Source organism: Trichechus manatus, unplaced genomic scaffold (genome assembly GCF_000243295.1).
Source record: "Trichechus manatus latirostris isolate Lorelei unplaced genomic scaffold, TriManLat1.0 scaffold00029, whole genome shotgun sequence".
NCBI classification, from domain to species: Eukaryota; Metazoa; Chordata; class Mammalia; order Sirenia; family Trichechidae; genus Trichechus; species Trichechus manatus.
Window position 1 is genome coordinate 2,123,656 of NW_004443965.1, and position 16,860 is coordinate 2,140,515.

At 39.4% G+C, this 16,860-nt stretch overlaps 1 protein-coding gene across 4 annotated transcripts in view; it reads right to left on the minus strand.

Moving 5' to 3' along the window:
- Positions 1-16,860, minus strand: part of MSH3 (mutS homolog 3) — a 202,069-nt gene that overhangs the window by 159,714 nt on the left and 25,495 nt on the right. The gene's annotated exons all lie outside the window — the stretch shown is intronic.

The following is a 16,860-nucleotide window of genomic DNA, read 5'->3' on the forward strand; positions in this document are numbered from 1 at the left end:
TGATCTTCGACAAGGGCCCAAAGTCCATCAAATGGGGAAAAGACAGTCTTTTTAACAAATGGTGCTGGCAAAACTGGATATCCATCTGCAAAAAAATGAAGCAGGACCCATACCTCACATCATATACAAAAACTAATTCAAAATGGATCAAATACCTAAATATAAAGCCAAAAACTATAAAGATCATAGAAAAAAAAAACGGGATCAATGCTAGAGGCCCTAATACACAGCATTAACAGGATACAAACCATAACTACCAACACAAACTCCAGAAGATAAGCTAGATAACTGGGATCTTCTAAATATTAAACACTTACGCTCATCAAAAGTTTTCACCAAAAGAGTAAAAAGAGAACCTACAGACTGGGAAAAAAATCTTTGGCTATTACAAATCAAAGGTCTAATCTCTAAAATCTACAGGAAAATCCAACACCTCTACAACAAAAAGACAAATAATACGATTAAAAAATGGGCAAAGGAAATGAACAGACACTTCACCAAAGAAGACATTCAAGTGGCTAACAGACACATGAGGAAATACTTGCGATCACCAGCCATTAGAGGAATGCAAATGAGATACCATTTCACCCCAGCATTACTAGCACAAATTAAAGAAAAAAAGAAATAACAAATGTTGGGGAGGTTGTGGGGAGATCGGAAATCTTATGCACTGCTGGTGGGAATATAACCATTCTGGAAACCATATGGCACTTCCTGAGAAAGCTAGAAATAATAGCATATGATCCAGCAATCCTATTCCTAAGGATATATCCTAGAGAAATAAGAGTGGTCACACGAACAGACATGTGCACAGCCATGTTCACTGCAGCATTGTTCACAACAGCAAAAAGATGGGAACAACCTAGATGTCCATCAACAAGTGAATGGATAAGCAACTATGTACATACATACAATGGAGTATTACGCAACAATAAAGAACAATGATGAAACCTGTGAAGCATCTCCTAACATGGATAAATCTGGAGGACATTATGCTGAGTGAAATAAGTCAATCACAAAAAGACAAATATTGTATGAAACCACTACTATAAAAACTCATGAAAATGTTTACACACAAAAAGAAACAATCTTTGATGGTTATGAGGCAGGGGTGGGGTGGGGATGAAAACACTAAATAGATAAGTGGTAACTTTGGTGAAGGTTAAGACAGTACTCAATATTGGGGAAGCCAGCACAACTTGTACAAGGATAGGTCATGGAAGCTCCATGGACACATCCAGACTCCCTGAGGGACCTAATTGCTGGGTGGAGGGCTGTAGGGACCATGGCCTCGGGGAACATCTAGCTAAATTGGCATAACGTAGTTTATAAAGAAAATGTTCTACACTCTACTTTGGTGAGTAGCGTCTGGGTTCTTAGAAGCCTGTGAGTGGCCATCTAAGATACTCCACTGGTCTCACTCCTTTGGGGGCAAAGGAGAATGAAGAAAACTAAAGAAACAAGGGAAAGATTAATACAAAGGACTAATGGACCACAACTACCACAGCCTCCATCAGACAGAGTTCAGTATAACTAGATGGTGCCTGGCTACCACCACTGACCGGGATCACAATAGAGGGTCCTGGATAGAGCTGGAGAAAAATATAGAACAAAATTCTAACTCACAAAAAAAGACCAGACTTACTGGCCTGACAGAGACCTGAGAAATCCAGAGAGCATGGCCCCTGGAAACTCTTTTAGCTCAGTAATGAAGTCACTCCTGAGGTTCATCCTTCAGCCAAAGATTAGACAGGCCCATAAAACAAAATGAGACTAAAGGGGCACAACAGCCCAGCGACAAGGACTAGAAGGCAGGAGGGGACAGGAAAGCTGTTAATAGGGAAGCCAAGGTCGAGAAGGGAGAGTATTATCATGTCACGGGGTTGTTAACCAATGTCATAAAACAATATGTGTACTGTTTAATGGGAAACTGTCTGTTCTGTAAACTTTCATCTAAATACAAAGAAAAAAAAAAAAGACTAATGAATTTGAAGAAAAAAAAAAGATGCCATTTGATACTGCTCTCAACGGTCCTTCCCAGAGGAGTACTAACCCTGTGGTATGGCCAGATAATAAAGACTTAAAGGAATGTTCATGAATCAGGATCAAACCAAGAGTTTTCCCAATTAGAAAAGAATCTCTGTAGTGGCAAGGCCTTTGTCTGTCTTGTTCAGATGGCCATCAGAGAGGGCATGCAGATTTACTCATCACTTATTCTTCCCTCAACCAGCCTTCATATTAGATTTGAAGGCAGACTACTAGGCCCAGACAGCGTGTCCAGGGTCTATGCCCACTCTATGAGGTGCAGGGCCCAGCTAGGCCTGGCCAGGAAGAGATAGTCAGAGCTGCAGCTACAAAGTAAGGGGGATGATCATGGCATTGAAGGAAAGAATCCTAGCAGCTTATCGTGGAGTTCTATGGGCTGCTGGCAGGTGAGAGAACTCCAAGACAACCTAGAAAAAGGTCCTCAACCTCAGTATTCTCTACATTTGATTCTCATTATTCATGGTAGTTATGTTCTATATGAGTCAGAATCAACTCAACGGCAATGGGTTTGGTTTGGTTTTTATATGTTCTTTGGAGCCCTGTCGGCACATTAGTTAACAATTTGGCTGCTAACCAGAAGGTCAGCAGTTGGAATCCACTAGCTGCTCCCCATATTGAGTGGGCACAGACCCTGGATACGCTGTCTGGGCCTAGTAGTCTGCATGCCCTCCCTGATGGCCATCTGAACAAGACAGACAAAGGCCTTGCCACTACAGAGTTTCTTTTCTAATTGGGAAAACTCTTGGATTGATCCTGATTCATGAACATTCCTTTAAGTCTTTATCTGGCCATACCACAGGGTTAGTACTCCTCTGGGAAGGACCGTTGAGAGCAGTATCAAATGGCATCTTTTTTTTTTTTTTTTTTTTTGTCTTCAAGTTCATTAGTCTTTTTTTTTTTTTTATTTAGATGAAAGTTTACAGAACAGACTAGTTTCCCATTAAACAGTACACATGCTGTACATAGGAAATCCTACGGGACAGTTCTACTCTGTCCTGTAGGGTCACTATGAGTGGGAATCGACTCGACGGCAACGAGTATGGTTCTGGGTTTTCTTTATGTTCTATAAAATCACCACAAACCCTGAATTAGTGAACTCTAAACCAATATTCCTGGGGAAATATAGGGTTCGGTTCCTATGAGCCTCTGATCACAACATTTTAGTCAATCAATACATAACCTTATTTTATGTGTATTTCTGTTTAAAGACATTTTATTTAATATTATTACTGATTCCTGAACATTGAACTCACAGCCAACAGCACCATAATCGATGCCTGAACAAGTTTACCTAACACACATATTTGCTCCATAAAGCACATCACAGACTTCTTACATTTAGGAACACTAGACGGCACTTCAGTAACATGCTTGGTGTCTTAGTCATCTAGTGCTGCTATAACAGAAATAACCACAAGTGGATGGTTTTAATGAAGAGAAGTTTATTTCTTCACAGTAAAGTAGGCTAAAAGTCCAAATTCAGGGCATCAGCTCTAGCGGAAGTCTTTCTCTCTCTGTCCACCTTCTCATCAATGTTCCCCCGGACTAGGAGCTTCTTGGCGCAGGGACCCTGGTGCAAAGGACGCACTCTGCTCCCGGCACTGCTTTCTTGACGGTATGAGGTCCCCGTCTCACTGCTCACTTCTGTCTTTTATATCTCAAGAGATTGCTTCAGGACACAATCCAGTCTTGTAGATCCAGTCCTGCCTTACTAACACAACTGCTACCCATCCTCTCTCATTAATATCACAGAGGCAGGATTTATAACATATAGGAAAATCACACAGTACCAGGAATCATGGCCCAGCCAAACTGATATATACCTTTTTGGGGGGACATAATTCAAACTATGACACTTGGGGACCATTTAAACAAGCAAAATCACCAACAAAAATGTAAAGAACATGGAACTAAACAGAACACAAAAAGAACATTTGTTTACAGTATAAAAGCTGAAACAAGAACTGTTGTCTGTTTGACCTCAGCTGGGAACATGCAAATCCAGCAATTCAAATCTTTGTCACTCTGCAAATGACCAGGAAAGTACTGCAAGTATTGATTTGGGGTTACGAATAAATAAGACCAGCAGTCTGCCCGCCATCTTGAACAGGCAAATGGCTGTGCCTGCCATCTTCTATGATATAGGAACTCCCTGTCTTTAGGCTATCTCCTTATTTAGGTACGCTTCCTGTTTCTGGCCAAGTTAAGGAAAACAAAAGACTGGGGTCGCAGGACCAGCTGAAACTGGCAAGAACTAGATCTGGCCCACCTGACATGTGCAGACCATTGACCCTATCCTCTGGGTGACCCCACAACTCTTCTCCCACTGGACGGAACCAAACTTTAGCAGCCCAAGATTGGGGGAAGGCTTTCAGAAGAGGGCTCTGAGCCTAAAATCCGGTTTGAGAAACCTCTCCCTTTTTAGACTGCAAGCCCAGAAACACGGAACTGCCCTGGGAACGCCTTTTCGGGCCAGACCAATCAGCAAGCTGGCCTCACCTTGAGGCACTCCTGAAGACCCCAGACCTGATTTACTTCACCCATATAAACCCCTCGGGCTGTTGTTCTGGGAGCCATCTTGGTGACACAAGTCCTAGTGTGCTCCTTTGCTTGGCCAACCAAATAAAGCTTCTTTCGCTTTCCCCCATTTCGTGTCTCTATGGACACGCTGAGCCGACCTGGAACAGTTCGGTTACATAAATTTAAGCAAGGAAGTGAATTCGCAAATACAGAATCCATGAATAATGAGGATCAACTGTATATTAAGTCAAAATATATGTATTAAATCAAATACCAGACAGGTATTCTTAAAGGAGGGGAGAGGAAAGAGGAGTGAGAGAAAGAGGGAGGAAAAATGGAGAGAACAACATACCAAGACTTCATAGACTTTTATTGTTCTAGGAATCAAGAGTTGGACTAGTAGCTAAAAATAATTCAGAAAAAGAAGATGGGAGGGGGAGGAAATTCCTGACCTGAAAACAAGAGATAAGAGAATAATCTTATAAATCTCCCAGCAAGCAGGGAGATGTGACAGGAAGGTGTCATTGAAAAGACTAATGGGTAAGTCTAAATTCAAAAGGTTTGGAGATAAGAAAACCCAAGAGAGGCTCTGAACCAGCTAGCCTCAAGTTTCTGACTTAAGGTAGATGGTGAAAGGAATCTCTCTTTGAACTATGAAGAGGGAGAGGAAAGAAAAAAATAGAAGAGATCCTGAAGCCAAATGGCTAACCATAGTAAGAGTTCAAAAGGAGATTTTTATATTTTATGTTGCTAAAACCAAAACACCAAACCCACTGCTGACTCACAAAGACCCCATAGGGTTTCCAAGGCTGTAAATCTCTACAGAAGCAGACTGCCACATCTTTCTCCCACAGAGCCGCTGGTGGTTTTGAATTGCCAACCTTTTGGTTAGCAGTCAATCACTTTAACCACTGTGCCACCAGGGCTCCTTATGCTGCTATAAAATTTTACCCTAATAATAAAGGAAGGTAGACTTACCAGCATCAAACAGACCGGAGATCTAATGGGCTTTGCTACTTACTACCTAGGTAATCTTGTAACTCTGGGAGAGTTGTGTGCGTGTGTGCGCGCGCGCGCGTGCGTGCGTATGTACGTGGGGGGTGGGGGGGAGTGTGGGTTTTAACCCTTCAGCGCCTCTGTCCCCTCACTGTAAAATGAGGATAACTATACTTTCTTCAGAGAACTTTGTAAGGGTTTTGGAACCATGAACAATGTGGCTGAAACATAGTGAGTACTCATCTTTCCTTTTGTTTCCATCTCTGATTTTTCTTCCTTCCCCTTCAGCCCCAACCTTGCAATTCATACTGGTTCCCTTTGATTTCACCTAAAATAATAAGTACTATTTTGATATTTACTGTAAGTTTTTTAAAAGATGCTAATAATAAATAATTTAAAAGCATTACTCCTGAAAAATGACTAATTTTAAAAATTATTTTTGCATACTGATTATAAATAAGACACTGGGGGGGGGCATTTTTACAACATTAAAATTCACAACACAAACCTGTAGAAGAAACCATGAGGAACAACGTGCTCTAGTTAATTAGGAGACTTTATGTAATTAAATTCTCAACTCCAAATGAACAGGTGTATTTACAAAAATCAAGCAAGATTAGTAAAACAAATGCTGCACACCTCATACAATTGCTTCCAAGCTTCCTATTGAAGCAGCCTGGCCTCGCCTTGGGAGTTCTCTGTAGTAACTAGTAAGGTCATCCTTCCGACTCCTCAAAAGCTGTTTCTTCCTATTTAATTGCTAGCAATAAACCTATTGTATGTATACCCCACTATTCTTTTCAAGTAGATATATTCTTGAGGAGTTACACAAAGAAGCTCATTGTTAGGTAAACCCTACAGCAAATACTCTTGAAGAATACCTACCACCTGTTAATTTATTATTACTTTTTAAATCTGGATTTTCATATATATGGGTTAAGCACATCCATTATAAGTGACAGCCAGGTATACAAACAGCTATCAGTGTCAAAAAAACTACTGAAAATACAACTGAATTTCCACCAGGGGAGCAAGTATCATTGTTGACTCATAAAAACAAAAACAAAACCCACTGCCAACGAGTCAATTCCAATTCATGGCAACCCTACAGGACAGAGTAGAACTGCCCCATACAGTTTCCAAGGAGCTCCTGGTGGATTCAAACTGCTGACCTTTTGGTTAGCAGCCGTAGCTCTTAACCACTGTGCCACCAGGATTTCCTGCTGACTCATAACAACCCTAAATGACAGAGTAGAACTGCCCCATACAGTTTCCGAGGAGCTCCTGGTGGATTCAAACCGCTGACCTTTTGGTTAGCAGCCGTACCTCTTAACCACTGTGCCACCAGGATTTCCTGCTGACTCATAACAACCCTAAATGACAGAGTAGAACTGCCCCAGAGGATTCCCTAGGCTGTAATCATAGGAACAGATCACCAGGTCTTTCTCTGGAGGGTTTAAACCATCACCGACCTTTCAGTTAGCAGCCGATCACCTAGCCATTATAATTTTTTTTAAAAATAAATAAATGTAAATCAGACATTTTAATACTAAGAACACTCCCTCTTCAAATGTTTTCTTAGACAAACATTTTACTACTGTGTATGAGATTTATTTCTCCTATTTAATTCATTACCATCTCTACTACCACAATTTTCTAATTCTGAATTTTCAAAATAGTTAAATGAAATTGTCTATTAGAAATAATAAAATAGAATGACAAAGAAGTCAACTTTACATTTATCGTCTCCTCTAGAAATGAGTAATGAGGACAGGAATGAGGAATAAAAATGAAGGAGAAAGAGAAGAAAAAGAAAAGATTTCCTATGAGTACCACAACAGAGAAGGTGTAAACTGCCAGAGATGAATTTGGGACCTAGTTACCACTAATATCAATCTTTAAAATAGTCCTTGCCTGGAATAACTTAACCATGTAGATTTCATTAATATTTACTATAAGTGAATGTCCACAAAAATATCAGGATGCTTAAATGAACTAATTTAAAGTAACCTTTTTATTTTTAAAGAAAAAAAACAATGAAAAGAAAATTATAGGAAATTAATATGATCTTCCCAAAAGAAGTAAATGAGCTGGTCATAGCTAACCATTTAAAAATATGTTTTTCATCATATCCACCCACTGCTGTCGAGTCCATTCCAACTCACAGCAACCCTGTAAGACTGAGTAGAACTGCCCCACAGGGTTTCTGTGATGGTTAAGATTGTATGTCAACTTGGCTAGGCCACTGTTCTCAGTGTTTCAGCAACTGTATAATGTTGTGATCACTTCCCTGTTGAAATCTGATACATGATCACCCCCGTGATGGAATCTGCTGAGTGGTACTGGTAGAGGTGGGGCCTGTGGCAGCTCAATGCCCCCTCAGTTTCATCTCTCTGCCTTCCGCCAGTTACTTTCTGCCTGCTCACCTTGCCAAGGTTTCTGGCTTGTTCCCAGACTGAGCAGCTGCCTCTTGTTGTCTCATCTCTGGTTCTTGGGACTTGAGCTAGCAGCTTACCTGTTGATCTTAGAATTTGTCAATCTTCACAGCCTGCAAGCGAGAGTGTGGTTCCCCGACCTGCTGATCTTGGGTTCGCCAGCCCCTGCAGCTACGTGAATCAGGAGAAACCTTGCAGTCTTGTCTGCTGATCCTGGAATTCACTGCCTGTGAGTGGGAGCCCCTCTCCAACCTGCCAACCTTGGGTTCACGAGCTTCTGTGGCTCCATGAATTGGGAGAGCCCTCTACCCTGATCCACGGACTTGGGACGTCTTAGCCTCTACAATTCCATAATCTGTTTCCTTGATATAAATCTCTCAATATATATACTTATACGCTTTACTGGTTTTGCTGCTCCAGAGAACCCAGCCTAAGACAGTTTCCAAGGCTGTAAATCTTTACTGAAGCTGACGACCACATCTTTCTCCTGCAGAGAGGCTGGTGGGTTCAAACTGCCCACCTTTTGATTCGCAGCTAAGTGCTTTAACCACTGCACCGCCAGGGCTCCTTGTCATCATATAAGTTATATTTAAGAATTTACAGCTACTATAATAATCCCCCTATGTTTATAAAGCCCAAGTTATTTTTCTTAAGAAAAAAAAATTCGATACCCATTATTCTCTTATTTGAAGTCACTAATCTAATTATGCATTTATCAAACATTTATTAAGTACCTACTAGAAGAGGCCATTATACTTGGTAAAGCAGAGGGTCAACGAAAAAGAGGAAGGCCATCAACGAGATGGAATGACACAGTGGCTGCGACAATGGGTTCAAACAGCAACAATTTTAAGGATGGTGCAGAACTGGGCAGTGTTTCCTTCTGTTGTACATAGGGTCACTATTGAGTCAGAACTGATCTGACTGCACCTAACAACAACAACGTATCCTAGCTAAGGAGCTCTAGTGGCACAGTGGTTATGTGCTCAGCTGCTAACAGAAAGGTCAGTGGTTCAAACCCATCAGTCGCCCCATGGTAGAAAGATGTGGCAGTCAGCTTCTGTAAAGAGCGCAGCCTTGGAAACCCTATGGGGCAGTTCTACTCCATCCTATAGGGATGCTATAAGTCAGAATCAACTCAACAGCAACAGGTTTGGTTTTTGGTATAAGCTTCTTATTGCTGTTGTCGGTACATGTTGTTGGTATGTTCTAGCTGCTATAACAGGCACTGGGGACACAAAAGATCATTATGATACAGTTCCTGTCACTGGCCACCGCTTCTCGGTCTCTTTCACAGAAAACCCTTTATTCAACCCCTCCTTAGTACTGCTTTCTCTCCACTGTTTCATACTGATCCTCTTTCACTTCCACTTCTACTCACCCTTTTTCTCCAAAGCCTACATCTGTACTGCCTCAACCTGCCATGTTCACTTGGTAGAGTAGCACAACCAAACTAGTTTCTGCTCCCTGAGAAAACCATGCTCTCTCACACCTCCATCTGCCTGGCTGTTGGTCTTCAAGTCTCAATTCCGGAAGAATTACTCTTCTGGGAAGTTCTGCCTGACTCCTTTGGGCAAAGCTGATGCTTCCATGCTACTGGTGACTCTATAAAAAAAACCACTGCCATCAAGTCGATTCCGACTCATAGCGAACCTATAGGACAGGGTAGAACTGCCCCATGCGGTTTCTAAGGACCTTGATTATCAGCACCTTCATTTTAATTGTTTATTTCCATATCTATCTCCTAATTAGACTGTAAGAACGTGGAAGGAAGCAACCTTGTTCATTTTTGTATCCTGACCACCTGGTGAAGAACCTGGCACACAGCAGGCACACCCAATAAATATTTTTAAGAACAAATGAATGAATGAAAGAATAACATACAACTCAGAGGATGGATTAATAAGTTGAGGATCTACTAAAAACATCTATCAAATACAGAGATTTTGTAGAAATAGGTTATTAAAAGCATAGCCAATTAGAATTTAGAATTACCAAGCTTTCTAAATTAATAAATAAGCCTAAAGGCAGAATAAAATACCTTAATAAGAAAGTTGAGGTACTATGGAAAATGGAGAGTAACCCATCTTCAGGGAACACAGATGCCATTTCTAGGTCTCAAATTCATCATCTATATTTCTCTAAAATTCTAATTCTGGATAGTCTATTTTTCTTTTTTTCATTCAAGGCAATGTTCCCATCTATTATGGATTTCCCCCAAGCAAGTATATAGAACCTAACTGAGAAGAAAGAAAGAAATGTGACAAATACTGCCCCTACAATGTGCTCCAGGATGCTTCCCTAACTTCAGTCATTCCCCCTCTGACTTCAGATTTCGCCACATCTGCAAACACATCATTACTGCAACCTGGTAAGTTTTTGTTAAATCAACTCATATTTTTTAACTCAAATACCAATTTAAGACTCTTTCTATGCCATAAAAATTTATGAAATCACAGGTTTGATTCACTAATTACACATTTTCAATATACGTTAAAGTAAATATTTAACTATGAAAAGTAGAAAATGGTTATTTGTGAACCACTTAAAATTGGTTCAGGTTTAAGTATAGCAGGTGAAACTCTGCCCAGCCTGTGGTGTCCGATGCCTGGTATGACCCAACTCCATCCTCCCTACTCCAGGGCCACCTCTTCTTCATTCTAGGACTCCTCATATGATTTACGCCTTTCTCTGGGCTTTCTGAATTCACTCGGAACTGAGTTTCCTTGAAGTACTTTTGGTTTTTAACTTCAATATATATTTATTTTCTAATAAAAAAGAAACTTTTTAAGAAGGTAATATGGCCTAGTTACCATGACAGTATTCTGATGAAGAACTGGCAGCACTTTGCTGTTACTTTTTTTGTGCTTAGATTGCGAATTCATCGAGGAGTGGGGTTGTGTTTTCAAAAATATTCTAACATGCTTCAATTTTGTTGTTGTTAGGTGCCGTCGAGTGACCCCATGTACAACAGAACAAAACACTGCCCGGCCCTGCGCAATCTTCACAATCATTGCTATGCTTAAGCCCACTGTTGCAGCCACTGTGTCAATCCATCTCGTTGAGGGTCTTCCTTTTTTTCGCTGACCCTCTACTTTACCAAGCATGATGTCCTTCTCCAGGGACTGATCCCTTCTGACAACACGTCCAAAATATACCATCCTTGCTTCTAAGAAGCATTCTGGTTGTACTTCTTCCAAGACAGATTTGTTCATTTTTTTGGCAGTCCATGGTATATTCAATACTCTTTACCAACATCACAATTCAAAGGCCCTTCTTATTCATCAGCCTTCTTCAGTCTTCCCTACTCATCGTCCAGCTTTCGCATGCATATGAGGCAACTGAGAAAGATGTGGCAACCTGCTTCCATAAAGATTATAGCTTTGGAAAACCTATGGGGCAGTTCTACTCTGTCCTATAAGGTCACTATGAGTCGGAATCAACTCAACGGCAAGGGGTAACACACCTTAGCCCCTGGGTAATGCAACTGGTTAATGCACTAGCTGCTAACCAAAAGGTTGGTGGTTCCAGTCCACCCAGAGGTGCCTCAGAAGAAAAAGTCTGGCAATGTCCTTCCAAAAAATTTACCAGTGATAACCCAATAAAGCACAGTTTTACTCTGACACACACTGGTTCGCCATGAGTCGGAATCAACTTGATGGCAACTGTTTTTTATTTTTACTCCCCAACATTAAGATTTCAATGTTGTCTTTAAATCTGCAGCATACATATCTATATTTGAGTAAACACTGATGTGTTAAAGCCTTGATTTCAAAGGTCAGATCACTAAAGTCACTACAGTACTGCAGGAAATCTTTCCAGAGATATAAGTTATATCTGTTTTTAACCAAGCATCTTTCTGAATGTCATATACCATATTTTTACGCAAATAACGCATGTGGTCTACATTTTTTGCAAACGGTGCAACCCCCTTGCACATTATTTCCCTATGCTCGATATGTACATTTTATGTGTATGTGTGCATTGTTTACATGGGTGCGTTATTTGCTGGAAAATACAGTAGTTTCAGTAAATTATTCCACTGATCACATCATGTACAACAGGAAAATTATAACTACACATATCCCTGTTGTTGCTGTTGGGTGCCATCAAGTCAATTCTGACTCAAGGCAACCCCCTGTGACAGAGTAGAACTGCCTCCACAGGGTTTTCTTAGCTGTAACCTTTACGGAAGCAGATCACCAGGTCTTTTTCCCACAAAGCTGCTGGGTAGGTTCAAACTGTCAACTTTTCAGTTAGCAGCTGAGCACTTAACCGCTGCACTACCAGGGCTCCCTACCTTGTCCTATTTCCCCATCTATTCCCTCCCTTACTGTTTCTTTCTGTTCTTCTTCCTATTCCCAACAATTGGCATTTTCCAAACTCCTTGGTCTTAATTATTTTCTCTGTAAACTTTTTTTTCTCCCTTAAGGGAATAGTTCATTTCTTAAATTCAACTGTCCCATCTAGGCAACAGACTCATCTGTGGGTTCCTGCCTAATTTTCTGTCATGTCATTCCTTTGCCCAAAAACCTTATTGCCTTCCATTAGGAGTTAATACCCCTTTGCCTGGATTTTACAGTCCTCAGCACTTTCTTTCCTAATTCCTCAACATGAAAGTCCCCCTGCCCGTTCTCATACCTCCTCTAATATTTCCAGCCTGTGTGCCTCAGAACTCATACTGTTTCCACACACACATATACACACACACACACACACACACACACACACCCCCTTCACTCCTCCCCACTACCAATTCAAAGCCTGCACATCCTACAAATATCCCCATCCAAGCCCACCTCCTCCACAAAGTCTTTCTTGATGATACCAGTGCCGTTATAAGCGCTCATTTCTCTAAATGCAAAATTGAGTATCATTTGGTATGTTCATCTGAGTTGTCTCGAAATCAGTTTCTTTGAGACCTAGCAAATATTTACTAAAATCTGCTTTATTGCTTTCAGTAGCTTTTCTCTCCAGCAGTGTTTTATAAGCATATAACATCTCTAAATCAAAGGTTAACCTTTCAAAGCAATGTTAACTGCAGTTAATACAAGTGCTTAAAATCAGTGTTTTCCATTTATCTATATTCTTACAACAAATGGAAGGGAAATAATTAAGATAGTAAAACTAATTCCCTAAGACGCACATTGAAATTTTATAAACACATTACATTTAAAAAAAAACAAAACAAAAAAAACACTCGTTGTTTAGTCAATTCCAACTCATAGCAACCCTATATGCGACCCTATTTAAGTAGAGCTAATTAAAAACTGATAGTTTACCAGTATTTCAAAATAATAATTTTAGCTTACTACCATTTTTTGACTCATACTTATTTTAGGTTACCCTATGATACAAAGTAAATAAGTCTGTACCTTAAGATATAAAAATAAATATAAAGACTGTAGATAATCTAGTTCTGAAATTATAATTCACAGAATTTAAAATCCTTTGGAGACCTCTAGTGGTCGAAAAAATAATACAAAAATATCCTAATATTTTAAGATGGTGGTATGTATGTATTATTCCAAGCCATTCTTTTACCTTTTTCATGTAGCTTTAACATATTATTTCTTCAATTTCAAACATACAACACTAACTGACAAAAACTGTAACTTATTTTTACCAGATTTACCGCAGAAGAAAAAAGCGGTTTTAAATCTAAGACACAAGAATTTACTTATCACTACATTTAGAACCAACGAAGGTACTACCAAGAACAAAACAAAAAAAATTGTCTACTTAAAAATTCAATACTAAATTGTTTACTGGTAGTAAATAAGGAAAAGATTTTGACGAGCTATTTTCTTTATACATAATTAAAATCATTCCTTATGTTCCTTTTTTTCTTTCTTTCTTCTTTTTGTTCCCCCCCCCCCCCGATATGGCCAGGAGTTGTTTCTCAAGTTAATAAAAGACAAGTTTTACGGATGTTAAAATGGAACCACTAGCATTTAGGCAAAAAATTAAATTAGGGTCATACCGAACACCAAAACCAAAAACCAAACCTGTTGCCATCGAGTCAATTCTGACTCATAGCGACCCTACAGGACAGAGCAGAACTGCCCCATAGAGTTTCCAAAGAGCGCCTGGCAGATTCGAACTGTTGACCTTTTGGTTAGCAGCCGTAACTCTTAACTACTATGCCACCAGGGTTTCCATACCTCACACAGTAAAGCAAAATAAAGAAAAATGAACTAAAGAGTTAAATGCTAAAAATTCAATTAAACTAAAAATAAGACAAAAGAAAAAATAAATCAACTAACATAAAATACGGAAACCCTAGCGGCGTAGTGGTTAAGAGCTACGGCTGCTAACCAAAGGTCGGCAGTTGGAATCCACCAGCCTCTCCTTGCAAACCCTATGGGGCAGTTCTACTCTGTCCTATAGTGTCGCTATGAGTCAAATTGACTCGATGACAACGAATTTGTAGTTTGTTTTTCGTTTTTTTATCATTAAATATATTCTTGCAAACCAACCTCATTTGTCTCTCAACAATGGCCCTCCTTATTTTCCCAAGGACCTTCTTCACTTTGAAATAACTGATGGTAGATGTTTAGCCTAAAAGTTTCTTTTTCCCAAGACCTGTATCTCTAAGACTTTGTGTAGTCCATGAGAAACTTGTTTTTCTGCACTACTATATTACCTTCAAAGAACCAACAGCTTGAACCAACTACATTCTTCGTTTTATCACAAGATTATAAATGGTATATAAGCAAAAAACCGCTTTACAGTAGCCACAGCAGTTTCTCTAGAACTGACTGCCCATTTGCAAACGTCTCTTTCTCTTTCTCTAAATAGTTGATCTCTTTAATGGTCAAAGTCTTATTGTTTTTAATAGTAATTATCCCTGGGTTATAAGATTTGACTTAATATTTTTATCTTTTTTTCTATAACTTCCAATTTCTCCTAAATGATTAGTGCTATAATCAGAAAAATAAACTATGAAAGCTACTTTGAAAGAAGTTAGATTAAAATGAAAAAAACAAAACCACTCTTAATCCTAAGGACAAAGAAACATATGGAACTTTAATCAATTAGCTTGATTTTCTAACAAATTTTTAATCCTATTAACTGAAAATCTTCTGAAGTCCAAATTCCTCAATACAGTCAGTCCTCGATTTCTGGCGTATTCAAGTTATGACAAATTGTACTTAGGATGGTCTTTTTTTTTCTTTTGTACACCTCATCATTAGTAATATGTACTATATACAATGTTGCAGCATGTAATTTGCTGATATTATCAATCTATGTTCACTCTTAGATGTTCAATTTTATGATTTACTGTCCGCAACATTGTCATTTAGATTTAGTTTTCTAAACTAACTCAGGGGCTTCAGTTGCTTGAAAACATGGACCCAAACACTGATCACTTTGCTAAAGTCGACAGGCAGATTCGGGAACCAGTGAGATGTTACTACGAAATATATGAAGAAAAAAAGAAAAGGACCATACAGACAACTCCCACTAATTTTCCACCTAGAAATGCCATCCCCATTCCCAAAGATAATCCAGATGGTTCAGAACCTTCCACAAGTAGAGTTATTATCACAACTGACAAAATGCCAACATCATCCAACTCTTCTGCATCGTCAGAGTAAATTTTATGATTTGTGTATTTTTTTAATGTATCTACGCATGTATTAAGATACACCTATAAGTTTATATGTAATGTTTTCAACCCCCAAAGACAGAGATCGGATTTATAAAGATACTGATAATAATAGGCAATAATAATGAAAGCCAAAAAAAAAAAAAAAACAACCGAGGTATTCGACTTACATCAGAACTAATTTACAACAGAGTTGTTGGAATACAGCTCTGTCATAGGTAGGGGACTACCTGTATCAGGGAAGATTACTCAATAAGCATCAACAAAACAGGGGCACCGGTTTTCCAAAGCAAAGACCCACAGATGTCAAGCAAACAGGACACAAGGAAAAGTGAGCACCACAGTGGAAGGGAACTGTTGGGGCGCTAAATGAAACTGATACCAGCTCCAGTGCATAAGAATGTGCTGGCTGGAAATAAAGTTCGTGCATGGTCACGAGGGTGCCCACCCACAAGATTGTTTAAGCTATGATGCCACTACCACTTCAACACCTTCGTTGACATCTGACTCTTACGGTACCCTCCCATGTACCTGAAATTCCTTATCTCGGCAGGTCTCTTGGGAATACACTATTTCTTTCTAATAAACAAGAGGTGGGGGTGGGCTATCAAGTCTAACTCTTGCTATATTCACCCAATATGCAACTGGATCCAACGAGTGATTACTGGGCAAGGACGGATTCTATTAATAGATAACAAGTCTCTGATCTATTCTGGGAGAACTGTCTTGAACATCCACGTCTGCCGATCCAGCAACGCTAGTCAGGAAGGCCATCAATGTTCTTTGCAATAATACAAACACAAGGATATGCTCTTGCACACATCCTAGTAAACAACCAATGAGCACTCCAGTCCCAGATGATGCGCAAAAGTGAGGGAACTCAAATAAGTGGACCATGACAATGAATTCAATCAAGTTACTTTTTAACTGCACAGCATTTATGTACAGAGTTACGTCCTAAGTTGTGTAAACAATAATATTTATAACTTTAACTTTAAAATATGTTTGGCATACACATGGATGCAATCTAGCATACATTTAATATAATACTAACATGGGTAATAATTTAATACTAACACAGCAAACACCCTAAAAATACTGGAGATATTAATATTTATCTAGCACAAAAGGTTTTCATTTACATACCAAACGAGTTTCATTTTTATTGTCTGCTGTGCAGGACACAGTGCTTGATATCACTCCATATATGCCAATAAATCAGGTATATACGTAACTCACATATCCAGTTCA